At 37.5% G+C, this 13585-nt stretch overlaps 1 protein-coding gene across 7 annotated transcripts in view; it reads left to right on the top strand.

The window, feature by feature from the left end:
• The first annotated feature begins 603 nt into the window (after nucleotides 1-603).
• Nucleotides 604-13585, top strand: part of HYCC1 (hyccin PI4KA lipid kinase complex subunit 1) — a 128972-nt gene continuing 115990 nt past the window's right edge. For 3 of the 7 annotated variants that reach the window (XM_077122037.1, XM_077122072.1, XM_077122045.1), the window contains exon 1: nucleotides 1308-12948. The gene's annotated coding sequence lies outside the window, so the exon portion shown is untranslated. Of the gene's footprint in view, nucleotides 971-1307; nucleotides 12949-13585 lie in introns of those variants that run through there. The other 4 variants (XM_077122064.1, XM_077122027.1, XM_077122080.1 and 1 more) reach the window with 3 other exon arrangements.

The raw sequence follows: 13585 nt of genomic DNA on the forward strand, positions 1-13585 counted from the left end.
GCCCTTCCCATTTCTAGTGCAGCCCTGTCTTCCAGGTTAGAAGTGTTTCTTCCTTTTAATTGATCCTAATTGAACTTGAGAGAGATGTGGTAGGAGGAGTTCACAAGGTCAAGAATCGAGGAACTATACGCAGGAACTGGGACGGATGTGCTCAGTTCCAGTCGTGACACAAAATATTTAGTGAGCATAGGAAGGGACGATGAGGAAAATAAAAAATGCCCCTGGGAAGGAACTAGCAGACTTGTGTTTGGCTTTTTCCAGGCTAATACCTCTTGTAAGGATGGCAAGAGATTTTGTTAATTACATTAGAATTTTGTTAGTTACATTATTTTTCCTTCTGGTATTTAAGATTTTGATAATTCTTGTGAATTGAATAGCTGGGGAATAAATCCTCCTGACAGAAAAGTAAAATATCAGTCAGCTTCTCTACTGTGATTATTGTTAGCCTCATGGTGAGAACGTTCTCACTTCTGAGAACGGTCATGAATTCTAAACAGCTCGGAGACCGAGATCTTCACCATCACTAACGGCGGACGTATACCCTTCTGTCAATCATCGTCCCCCAGTGCCTGGACCACGCCCATAGCTCAGACCACTCCTGCCAAGTAACCCCCACTCCATGGCTCCGCCCCAGACCTAAGCAGCAGAAGGTTTTCATTGGTGGAGAAGTTGCTCTGGTCCCGCCCTAAAGAACGGCGATAGGCCGAACGGGCGTGGGGCGGTGGTGGTTGGCTGCCTGGGGACGGGTCCCTGGTTGTGTCTGTCAGAGTGTCTGGCGGCAGTGGCGGCTCGCCGGGTTGGGTTGTCAGTCAGGGAGCGGAGGGGGAAGATGGCTAGTCGGGATCCGCTCTGCTAGGACGAAGGGGGAACGTGGTGCTGCTACACTGGAGAAAGCCGAGCAGCCGCCGTCGCTGTCGCTGCGGGCCGGAGAAGTCGAGGTTCTTTAGGTGGAGCTCGTGGAGCCGCACTGGTGAGTTCGGCCGGGCCACCCACACCGGCCCCCCCTTGCCCCCGGCGGCCGGCGACCGGTAACTTTTTGTGAGGGAAGCTCCGAGGCGCGGCGGCGGGGAGGGGCCCGGGACTTTGTCCCTGGGCGGCGGCTTCGTCGGGGTAACGGCTCCGGCGCGCGGCTCCGCGGGGCGGCTTCTCGCCGCGAAGTTGAACGCAGCAGGCGCTGTGCCTGGGCGGCGGCAGCTTTGTGCGCGCCGACCCGGGTCTTTTTGCTTCCCAGCGAGGAGCGGTCCAGCCTCCGGGCGTGACCGGCCCAGCCGCCTCGGCCCTCCTCGCCGCCCACCCCGCGGGCGGATGCTCCGCCTGGCCCCCGCCCTCGCCCCGACGAGACTACGGCGCTCGGTCCAGTCTGGTGGGCGAAGCGCACTCTCCCGACCCCAGGTTCTCTGAAAGCAGTGTTCGCCCGCATCTTAGGTCCCGCGAGGGCGGGGAGATCCACAAAAGCAGCCACGATTCCTTCCATGGGTCTTACGCTGGCGATCTCCTCATCAGCTGGTGCCCCCCTTCTTCCTACGAGTTATTCCTCTCCTGGGGCTGATTTCAGCACCCTCGAGAATCGTCGGGGTTTTATCTGAAATGGTCGCATTAAGAGACCTCAAGTTGAGAGTTTTCTGCACGCCTCAGCAAAACTGGGTATCCGCCCTTCAGCGTGCACGTGTGCTCTGCACCCTCAGAGTTTAGACATTCCTGAACGATTTTAATTTTGTCCTAGTGGTTCTGTACTGCACAAAATCAGTTCTCGAATAAATACACTGCCACACGCGTGGCAGCCGCTTCGCTTTTCGGGTAGTGGGAGTTTGTTCCAATGGCAGCTACTACTTATCTCAGAACCCCGACTACAGGCAGTAGGGCCAAATGTCGTTCTACAAATTGTCCTTTGGGTCACGCAGTAGTTTTTGAAGCAGGACTGCCACTACTTTTATTCATGTAACACTTTACTGCTTGAAGTTTTCAGCTTTTAAAAATGTTATCTGAATAAAGACGTAATGATTGCTGTAACGTTGAGTCATTGTGGTAGTCCTGGAAGGGTTGTTTTCCATAAGATCATTCTGTCGCTAACATACGCAGTCCATCCTCCTATTTCTGAACATTTTTTTCCCTTAGGTTAAAATATTTTAAGGTTTACAAGATGAATATTCGACCCAAGGCACCATATTTTTGAAATGCAGGGAGGACCAAGAAAGGAAAAAATCCTCTTTTAAAATCTGCTTGACCATTTGAAGTCATAAATGAAGTCATTTATTTAAATAATCATTTCATTTTAACCAAGGTGGCAAGGTGGAAAATAATTGCATATTTATAAAACAAATTAAGAATTTGACTAATTTCATCCTTATTTGATTTACTGAAATTACTACCATAGAGGGATTGTAAACCCTCTTAGTTAACAGCGTCAACAGTACCTGAGTATAGACACCCAGGTGAAGTATAGGCTAGGTCAGGGTGTTATGGCTGTATGTCTCCTGTCTCTGTTGTTTCATTTTTTAGAGTTGTTCTGACAGAGTTTAGATATATCTTACAGTCAACTGTTTTATTCAGAATCCCGTTGTGTAATATTTATTTTATAATGAATGTTCAGAAATCTTCAAAAATCTTAATATTCAAGACCATTTTTTTAGGGAGTCTAGTTTCAATCTCATAGAGAATTGAGATCATATTAAACAAATTTATTTAGTGCTGCTGCAGCCTGAATAGATTCTAGGGATACAGAAATAAATGTCATAGCTCTTGCCCTCAAGGAATTTACTGTCTAATGTACAGGATGGATATGTAAAGTGACAATTATAATACAGTGTGGTAACTGTGAATAGAGATTTTCATAGCATAGTAAGGGATTGTAGAGAAAAAGGGAGCTAAATCAGCTCAGATGTGGGTGCAGCGAGGAGGATGCAACTGAGTTTTGAGGGATGATAACATTCTGCTAAGGGCAAAGGGTAAGTGAAGGACTTTCTAGGGGAAGGATAAAGTAAGTGAGAAGGCAAGCGATACCATGGCAGCTTAGAGAACTGCTGATATTTTCATGACTTTAATGCAGGGTTAGAAGGGGAAATGGTGGGAGATAAGGATAGGATAGTAGAGGGTCAGACCAGGGCATTGTATCTTTAGCTAAAGGGATTCAATTGAAGGAGTTGGATGAGGAGCCATTTATTGGCTGTGTGTTAGACCCTCTCTCTGGCAGAGTGAGATAGAATCTGATACGTCTTGGTCACCTATGAAAAGAAAGGAGAAATCAGGACTCTGAGGATTTGATGTGATTCCATTGATTGGAAATGAAGAACATATAAATGAAGGGATCCAAATTCAGAATGATTTTTTTTTTCAATCTGAGGAATCTGAGGAACATTCAGGTGAAGATGTGGATAGATATTTGCATCTATGGATGTGGAATTATAAATAAATATATAAGTTATAAAGAAAGTGAGGTTTTCAAGAAAACCTAAGTGAAGAACGGAGAGAATGATAGCTATAGAATAGCGGTTCTCAATCTCGACTACACGTTTAAAATAATCCGGGAAACTTTTAAGGATTCTAATTTCTAGAGGGAACCCCCATACCAATTTGGTGGATGGGGCTTAAGCATCAATATTTATTTAACAGCTATACTGATGTATAATTGGCATATAATAAACTACACATATTTAACGTGTACAATGTAATTAATTTTGACACCAGTAAAGCCATCATCACAATCAAGATAATGAACGTATTTATCACCTCCACAAATTTTCTTAGGTCTCCTTGTAACCTCTCCCTCCCATTCCCAGACAACCACTGAACTACTTTTTTTTTTTTTATTTTAAGTTCCCTAGGTAATTCCAGTGTGTAGACATGGTTGAAAGTCACTGCAGAGAGATGTTATAGGTTGAAGGAATGTTAAGTTTGTTTACTTACATGCATAAGGAATGTGAGAGTAAAGATAAGGAGATAAGAGATTCAGAAAGATGGGATAATTATTAGAACCAAGTGAAACTATCTCTGAGGAGATATAACGGGATGGAAATCAGAGCTCTGACTAATAAGAAGGGAAGACAATTTTGGAAGCAACATCTTTAACCAAGAATAAAATCAGACTATAGGGCGGTGCGACGGTGGCTCAGTGACAGATTTCTTGCCTGCCATGACGGAGACCTAGGTTTGATTCCTGGTGCCTGCCCATGTTAAAATAAATAAATAAATAAATGAATCAAACTATTTGCCCAGAATATAACGTTAAAGAGAGTATACTTTGTTATCATCATCGTAATTGCCATCAGATAGTTCTTTTGAAAAATTAGGGAGAACCCCACTATTGCAAAAATGAATGCTGTTTGGAAAACCCCTTAAATGGAGCCTGAGACCCCAGGCACTACCATTTTGTCATATTTCAGAGGGGAGCAGATGGAATTAACAATTTGACTACTGCTAATTATTAAGAGCATAGTACTGCCAGAGTCTTTTTGGCTTTCTCAGAGTTAGGCTGCATATCTGCATTGAGAAAAGAGAACATGTAACACTTGAAAATCTACTGTTAAAAGCATGTCTGCTTAGAGGTAATCCTGCTGGCTTGCCCTTTGGACACATGCCTTATAAATACATTGGAGGGGAAAAAAAATAGTTCTTCTGTCTCCCAAATGAGAGAAGAGTTCCTATTAGAAGTAGTCAGAGGCCCTCACCTCCTTGTCATTAAAAAAAAAAAAATCCTGGGTCAGGGTTTGGAGGTAGATAAAACCTGAGCCCCACTGATTATAAGGTTCAAGACATGTTTCTACACCCTTGCCTCTCACCTTTGACAGGGGGCTAAAATCAGAATGGCTAATATCTGAATATTATTTGGCAATGTTCTTGAACATAAAGGTAGAGTAAAAACTTTTGTCTGATTGTCTCGTAGATTCAGAAAATTTCACTGTGATAAAGAATCAAAAAGTGTGACGTGACCCAGAGGGGGAAGTCATTCGTTATTTGGTACAGCCCTGAAAAGTGGGAATATCAGCATAATTTTAGATATTATTGTTACTGCACGCACAGCCATATTGTAAACATTCTGTATTTTCTTTACTACTAATGTAATAGATAGCCATTGTAGGAAATTTGGAAAATTCAAGAAAGCATAAATAATATTTATAATGCCTCCAACTGAGATAATCAGTATTAACACTTTGGTGACTGTCCTTGTAGGTTCTTTCTAGTGGGTTTTTGCATCTTTCTCTTTAGGTTTTCAAACGAAAGGAAACCATACTATACTTGTATTTTGTCACTAGTTTTTTTTCACTTCATAGATTATGAATGCTTACCCAAGGCAATAAAATATTCTTTTATAATATATCATTTAAATGTCATTTAAAAACCATGGATTTACCATGGTGTATATAACCAGTACTTAAATTATTGAAAATTTAGGCCCTTTTCAGTAGCTTTGAAAAAGTAGTGTAGCACTGAGCTTCTTGATAGATTAATCATTGCCCATATTATTGATATTTTCCCTTAAGATAAATTCTGAAGTCATAAGACATAAACCCCCCCCACACACACCACACCGCACCACACACATATTCATACATACATATGTATGCGTTTATCACTTGATAACCTCACTTTTTTTTTTTTTTTACTTTGTTAGAGAAGTTGTGGATCAACAGAACAATCATGTATAAAATACGGGATTCCCATATAGCACCTTTGCTAATTTGCAAGCTGCTGGAATGCAATATAACAGAAACAGAATGACTTTTAAAAAGGGGAATTTGTTAAGTTGCAAATTTATAGTTCTAAGGCCGTGAAAATGTCCAAAGTCTATAGAAATATCCAATCTAAGGCATCCAGGAAAACATACCTTGGTTCAAGAAGGCTGATGACTTTCAGGGTTTCTTTCTCAGCTGGAAGGCACACAGCGAGATCTGCTAGCTTTCTCTTCAGTGGCTTCCTAGGGGCTCTGTCCATTTTGTTGCCCCTGTCCGTTCTGGTGGCTCTCATGATTCTAAAGCTTTTTCCAAAATGGTTCCCTCTTAGAGGACTCCAGTAAGCAACCCTACCTTGAATGGGTGGAGACATAGTTTCATGGAAACCATCTAATCAAAAGTTAATTGGGTGGATTGCATCTCCATGGAAACAATAAAAAAAGATTCCATCTGGCAATATTGAAGGACGATTAAAGGACATTGCTTTCTGGGGTATATAATAGCTTCAAACCACACACCACCCAACTATTATTAACACCTTGCATTCATGTGGAACATTTGTTACAATTGATGAAAGCACATTTTTTTATAATTGTACATTAATTATAGTCCATAACATTTTTATAGTTGTACTATTAACTATAGTCCATAGTTTAATTTTGGGTTCACTATTTATATAGTACAGTCCATTGGATTTTTAAAAATTCTGTTACTGTATATACAATCCAACATCTCTTTTTTTTCTTTGCATGGGCAGGCACCAGGAACCAACATCTCCTTTTAACCATGTCCAAATATATATATTTCAGTGCTGTTAATTACAGTTAATTCACAGTGTCGTGCTTCCATTACTATCATCCATTACCAAAATATTACCATAGTTTCAGATAGAAATCCTGTACATTTTAAGTCTTAACTTCCCATTCCCTATCCTCACTCTGTCACCTGGCATGTATATTTTAATGATTTTTGATAGATATTAACAGATTGCCTTCCAGAAAGTTTTAATTGATATTCATCTTTATTACTGTGCATAAGAGTGCCAGCACTTCTCCATACTCAGCATTAGCAATTGAAGAAATCATCATTTTAATATGAAAAATTATATCTTCTATAAATTAGAACAATATACTAAGTTTGATCACGTGCCCTCTTAATGAACATTAAGATGATTAAATGACTTTTCCTCTTTTATTCATTGGCTAATAAATTACATTAGAAGATTTCCAGTAGATTTGACTAAACAATTGCTCTCTTTGGGATAAAGTCAAATTGATAATAGCATAATTCTTTAAGTAGTGCTTTTGAGATTGATCACCAGTTTTCCCTTTGAACTACCTTTTTCAGGTTTTGGTTTCTGAATGTGCTAGCTTTATAAGATTTTTAAAACAAGAGAGAAATTTTCCATCTTTTTTCTGTGCTCTGGCAATTAATCTCTTCCTTGAAGAATTAAAAAGTTTAGCTGTAAAAATGCCCAGGTTTTTTTTATTAAATACAATTTATTGATATCTTAATATGTGATACTTTCTAATACTTTGCATAATTAATTTCAATTTATACAACTCTTTGAGATAAAAATTATCCTTATTCTATAGTTAAAGAAACAGACTCAAAGGGGTTAAGATACAGTCAAGTTTAACAGTAGATATAGATCAATTCCTATGTAATGCTATAGCCCATATCTTTAACCAGTAAAAGATTTTTTTTCCTAACCAGAACTTTTCCCTCCTTCTCCATTATTGGGAAGTCAATTTAATCACTTTGAGTGTCCTACTAAGTATTTTCCCTCTTTGCACGATTAGTTTGAATTTTAGGTAACCCTGTCACAATTCGTACTAGTCTGTTCTATGTTGATGTCATATCTTCTGTTTTGTTTTTTTTTTAAATAAATACAGCCCAGTATAGTTATTATAGAAGATCATGGGGTGGAGTGGGGACTTAAAATTTATGTTTGTATAGTGTACTCAATATAATTTAGTTTTTAGTCTGTTGGGTGTTCAAGATCAGTTGACATTCCTGAATCCCGTGTGTACCTTTGTAAAGAATGTTTTGTTAAGTGTGTGACATAGAAGAGATCAGGAGTTTTGGAAACATAGTACTTTTCCATTCTAGCTTTAATATTTGTCACTGTGAAACTTTGCTTCAGAGTAATCTTTTAGTAGTAAACATTAAGTGATACTTTAGTGTGTGTTTTCTTGAGCAAAGAGTCTTTTGATTAGCTGATGAACATTACTCATTTTCTCTTATAAATACCTATGTATTCATTCAGTCATTTGCACTTTACTTTTTGTATGTAAGTTCTTACATTTTTCCAATAAATTATTTTAGGTTTCAGCAATTGGAAGATTTACATTCACTCTTTTATAGAGTGACTTATAGGCTTGGAAATTTAAGGGAATGATACAAACCTTAGCAGTGCTTAAATTGGGCAAGCAATTATGAACTTCTGTTCTTATCTTTTTGAGCGCTTTTTTTTAGGTAAATGAGTGTTTTACTGATTGAGTTAAGAATATTAGTATTACTTCTAATCAATACACACATACTGTGTGCCCCACCTCCCTGCATTGGAGGCACAAAAATTTGCCAGCTTGTTTTCTTTAAATTAGTGAAGGCACACATATACCTTTTTAGTCTAAATTTATTAGCCTACTAAATCAGAAAGTTAACTGATGAAAAATGAATATGAATGGAAGTAACTGAAGGGTATTAGAGTCTAAAGAAGCACCCTTCCCACCTTTCAGGAACTATAAAATCCTGAAATGCATTCTCACTTGTCCAGTTGATAAATAAATATTTTGTTTGTGATTAGTAGAGCTATTGCTTATTGGTAATTATTAGAACTGTTGTTTGTTGAGCATCTACTGTGTACCAGTGCTTCATTTGTATAATTTTTTAATCCCTAAAACATACCTATAGATAGGATGTTTCCTCATAGTTGAGGAAACTGAGATTATGAAAGTTTAAGTAACTTGTTGGAAAGTGGCTGAGCTGAGTTTCAGACATAAGTTTTTTGGACTCCAAAGTCCACTTTCTTTTTATTATGCCATGCTGCTTCCAGTATTTATTGAGTTAAATTCAGCCTTCAGGGGGTTATACGAGAGATATAAAATATGAGTCTTCTCATAGAAAGGAATGGAGGAGAAATTTTAGTTATGCTTGTTATAATTTGTGTTAACTATGTTGTCTATATAGAATGTTTTATAAAACATTCCTTTTAATACGGTTTTCTACCATACTTAAAATATTTGATTTTTAACAATTACTTTTCTTAGGAGTTGAGATATTCTTTTTATTCTTGATGATGACAGGTTAATGGGAAAGAAAGGAAATGCCAAGAAAGGGGACATCAAGAAAAATAAGAGTACTGTTCTTTTTGTTATGAGGACTTCAAATATGTTATAGAACTTTAGTAGCACCTTAAAATGGCCAACCTCTTCATGGAAATCTTATTGAATTGGTCACAAGATGGTAGTCAGTGCAGATACTGTTCCTGTCACCAGATTGTAAAGCTCCAAAGAGTTTGTCATAATATAATTTGATTTACTGAATTTGAATTCCGTCAGTTATGAATTGATTACCGGTGGAAAGGTCCAAGCTATTTTCTGTAATAAGCCTTTTCTTCAGAAACAATGCATCCTTGAAGAAGAAATGCTTAAAATACTTTAGGGATTACACATTTTTACAGGATTTTCAAGTACGTTGGGAGGAATCAAGATAACAGTTTTTACCATACTAATTTTAGTGTTATATTCAACTAAAGAGCCATGTCTAGGTTGCATTTTTTTATACTAATGTGACAATATTATTGAAAAACTTTAAAAAAAAATTTATAGTTCAGCTTTTCCTAAATCAAATTGTTTCCCCAATTAATAAGAATTAGTGTGGTCATACTGAACTATTTATTTCTGCTTTGGTTACTGTGCCAACTTGAAAGGATTAAGTGCCCTAGAAAAGCCATGTTTTTAATCCTGATCCCTCATGTCCCTCATGTGGAGGCAGCTGTTTCTTTTAATCCCTACTCAGCACTGTAGGTTGGAACTTGATTAGATTATCTCCATGGAGATGTGACTCACCAAATTGTGGATATTAACCTTTGATTAGAGGGAGATGTGACTCCACCCATTCCAGGTGGGTCTTGATTAGTTTACTGGAATCCTTTAAAAGAGAAAGCATTTTGGAAAAAGCTTCAGAGCCACAGGAGAGCCATGTGAACCACAGAACTCATGCAGTCAGAGACCTTTGGAGATGAAGAAGGAAAACGCTCCTGGGGGAGTTTCATGAAACAAGAAGCCTGGAGAGAAAGCTAGCAGACGTTGCCATGTTTGCCATGTACCTTTCCAGTTGAGAGAGTAACCCTGAACTTCATTGGCCTTCCTTGAATGAAGGTAACCTCTTGTTGGTGCCTTTATCTGGACATTTTTATAGTCTTGCTTTAATTGGGACATTTTCACCGCCTTAGAGCAGTAAACTTGCAACTTAATAAATTCCCCCTTTTAAAAGCTATTCTGTTTCTGGTATATTGCATTCTGGCAGCTAGCAAACTAGAACAGTTACTATACATTTTTTTAAAACAAGAAAAACAACTGTATTAAAAAGAGTCATTGAGTTTCTGATTGAGAAGAATCAAATAGAATTTTGTAGTTCAGTCATGATCTGTTGCTTTTATTATTATGGCTTTATTAGTACATATCATTGCATTAACTGTGCTTATTTGCATTTTCTTATTGCAGTCCACTCCCCAACCCTACCCCCCACTCCCACCTAGCCTCACCATTTTCTAATTGAGCATCTGAGCTTCTATTGGCTGGCAACCTTCATTAATGGTTGAGAGTCTCATTCCAGTTTGCTAAAGAGCAGTGACTCATCCCAAGACATTACCTCACAAGTTAATTGGAATCTGGTTCTCTTTGTATCTCTTGCTTACTTTATCCCTAACATTGCAAGGAAAGCTACCACTTAGAATGCAAAAAGCTTTATGGAATAAAAGTAGAGCTGTATTTGTAGAAAGTATGTTTCTCCTTGCCATTATGCTTGAAAAAGAGAGAGGAAAGAAGAGTAAGTGATAAAGTGGTTGAGGTAATGTTTACATTGGGCTTTCTTTGATATTTCGCCTCATTTTCCTCATGGCATTTGTATTTATTGGTAGTATCTTTTGTTTTTACCCTGATTTGTCTTGTTTCAGAAGGGATTAAGGAACATTTACTTGTGTGTTTTCAGTTTACTTGACTGTCTGCCTTAATAGACTGTAAAGTCCTTCAAGGTGGACTATGGCCATATTCATTTTTGTAATCCTATCATCTAGGACATGATAGACATTTAATAGTTTATGGACAAATAATAATATTTGAGCACCTTTAGTACAAGAAAAGAAGAGCTGGGTTAATTACTGCAGCCCTTGCTTATTTGTAGCTTTGGTGTCTTGTGTTTGAATGCAGCAAAATTTCAAATATCCTTGATTTGCCTATCCTCAAGGAATTGATTGTCAACCTCAATGTGAAAACCTCAAAACATTTTATACTTACCTTAGACAAGACAGGGAAGAGAGAAATTTGGGTGGCTTAATAGAGAAAATAATAACTATTTGCCTCCTCTCCTCCCGTCCCCTCCCAATATAACCAATGGCAAGCAGCTGGCTAATTCTTTTGTTCATTTGAATTTGCTCAGTTTGGCAAGGAGAAAGTGTTTATGTGGTATTTGTGTCCTTGAGGTGTTCAAGAACTTCTGCCTGTAGACCTGGTTGCTTTTTCAAAGTAGAAAATGGAAAAGAAAGATTGAAGAAAATACTTTTAATATAATGTTAATTTGAACTCATTGCTTGTTCATAAACTTAGCAACATTATTTTGCCTGTGCTATAATCAGCGGGGGCAAAACAATGTGTCCTTTGGCTCATGCTCATTGTTTTGATAGTTGCCATACCATCTGATCATCAACTAGTCATTCTGAGTACTTCAGCAATTTTCATTACATGCTTTAGCCATAAGCTAAATGTTTTTGTAATGTTTGCCATTTGTTTCTTCTTGTCATTTTAAAATTGGGTCAGATAGCAAGCACTGCTATACACTCAAATCTTTTATAGTGTTTTAAAATACTTTGTTGAAAGAAAAAAAGATTCAAACATATTCAAAGTAGAACACCTGCTCTGCCATCATTTGGAAGCAGTTTACCAGAGTTCTGAGAGTAAACTAAATTAACTAGTGACTTGAGTAAAGGTTTCAGTCTTAGAGGTATAAATAAATAAGTAAATAAATTGTGTTTGCCGTATAACAAAACCAGGAAAAACAAACAACAAACCCAGCTTATTTTTAATTATAAGTAAGAATTTTAATCTAGTTTGGGCATTTAAACTTCAGTTCACACCCGTACATTTCTGCAACACCCTTGTTACAAGTATGTAGGCACTGTGGTAAATACCAGCCTTTTGCACACCTTTTCTTTTCTTTCTAGTTGTTGAGAAAAATACACCAAGAATTTCCTTAAAATCACATGCTAGCAGGTGGCAAAGCTTGGTCTAAGTATGAATTCAGGCCTTCCGCCTCAGACCCTACCATGACTTTTCTACAACACTGTCGTTTCCAGTCAATGAGAATCTCCCATATAATTATTTACTTTCCCCAGCTAATTTATTTTAGAATGCAAATATTGTAGTTTTTTATTGAAAATGAAATAGAAGGAAGAAGAAAAAGAGTAAAAGTAAAATTATTTCTGAGACAGGGTAGGTATTATCTTTGAAGTGCTTTTTATTCTTGGTGTGGGTTTGTTGAAAGCATACAGGGTAATTGAGAATGAAGGCTCTGGAGATGGACAGCTTGGGGTTCTAACCCTAATTAAACCATTTACTGTTGTATGGTCTTGGATAAATTTTTTCTTTAAGCTTCTGCTTTCCTTTTTGTAAAATGGAGATTATATTAATTTAAACCTAGAATTGCTGTGAGAATTAAATGAAAATTCTCATGAAGCATTTAGTACAGTGCTGCACATATAATTGCTTGAGGAATGTTAGTCATTGCCATAGTATTATTCATGGACATCATATTATCATCATGGATATCTCCAGTTGACACATTTGATTCACACTAAGTGTTTTCCAATGATGCCCATTGTGTTTGTACAAGAAAGGTTTCCATGGTCAATTACACTTAGGAAAATGTTCTAAACACATTCTAAATTCTCAGCACCTTTCTTGGAGATTCATGATGCAGATTTAGCATGTTAAAGGCTCTGAAAAATCCTTGAATTAAAAAAAAAGAAAACTCTTTAACTTTGTTCAATAAACTTTGACAGGTAAAGCCTTTGCTTCTTCATCATAACTGTTAATTCACTAGAACAGTTTTCTCTTAGCATCATTTAAAGAAGTACTGCCTAACCTAAATTTGCATTTACCTAGTTTAGTGAATGAATACAGTGATCTTTTTTTAATTTTTCTTGATTATGTGTACTGTATAATGACAATATGTTCTGCATTGAGAAGAAACCAGTTTGGGATTTGAGTAGTATTTCTGTAACTAACTAGGAGAGTAATCTTGTATTAACCTCTATATGTGCCTTGATTTCCTAATGAGATAATTAGACTAGATCCCTAAAGTTTTTTTTCTTCAGCCTCTGAAATTCTGAATTGCTGGACTTCATAGAGATTTCAAAGATGACATATTTTTCTCCTTTCTTTTTTCAGTAACAGATTAAGTGGGCTCAATGATTGTAATCAGTGAGTTATACTGAAGATGTGTTGTCGAAATAACTTGCCTTTTTTTTTTTGATTTTTTTATTTTAGCCATAGTGCTGTAATGTAACCAGTCTTGCAAATACTATTCTAGGGGTAGGAGCTATGGTCCTGAGGTCCCTGATATCGAAACTCATTATAGAAATGGTCACAAACAAAACTATAAAAACCTTGGCAAATGTGGTCAGAATTCCTTGAACA

The sequence above is a fragment of the Tamandua tetradactyla genome, chromosome 1 (genome assembly GCF_023851605.1).
Source record: "Tamandua tetradactyla isolate mTamTet1 chromosome 1, mTamTet1.pri, whole genome shotgun sequence".
In the NCBI taxonomy this organism is placed as follows: Eukaryota; Metazoa; Chordata; class Mammalia; order Pilosa; family Myrmecophagidae; genus Tamandua; species Tamandua tetradactyla.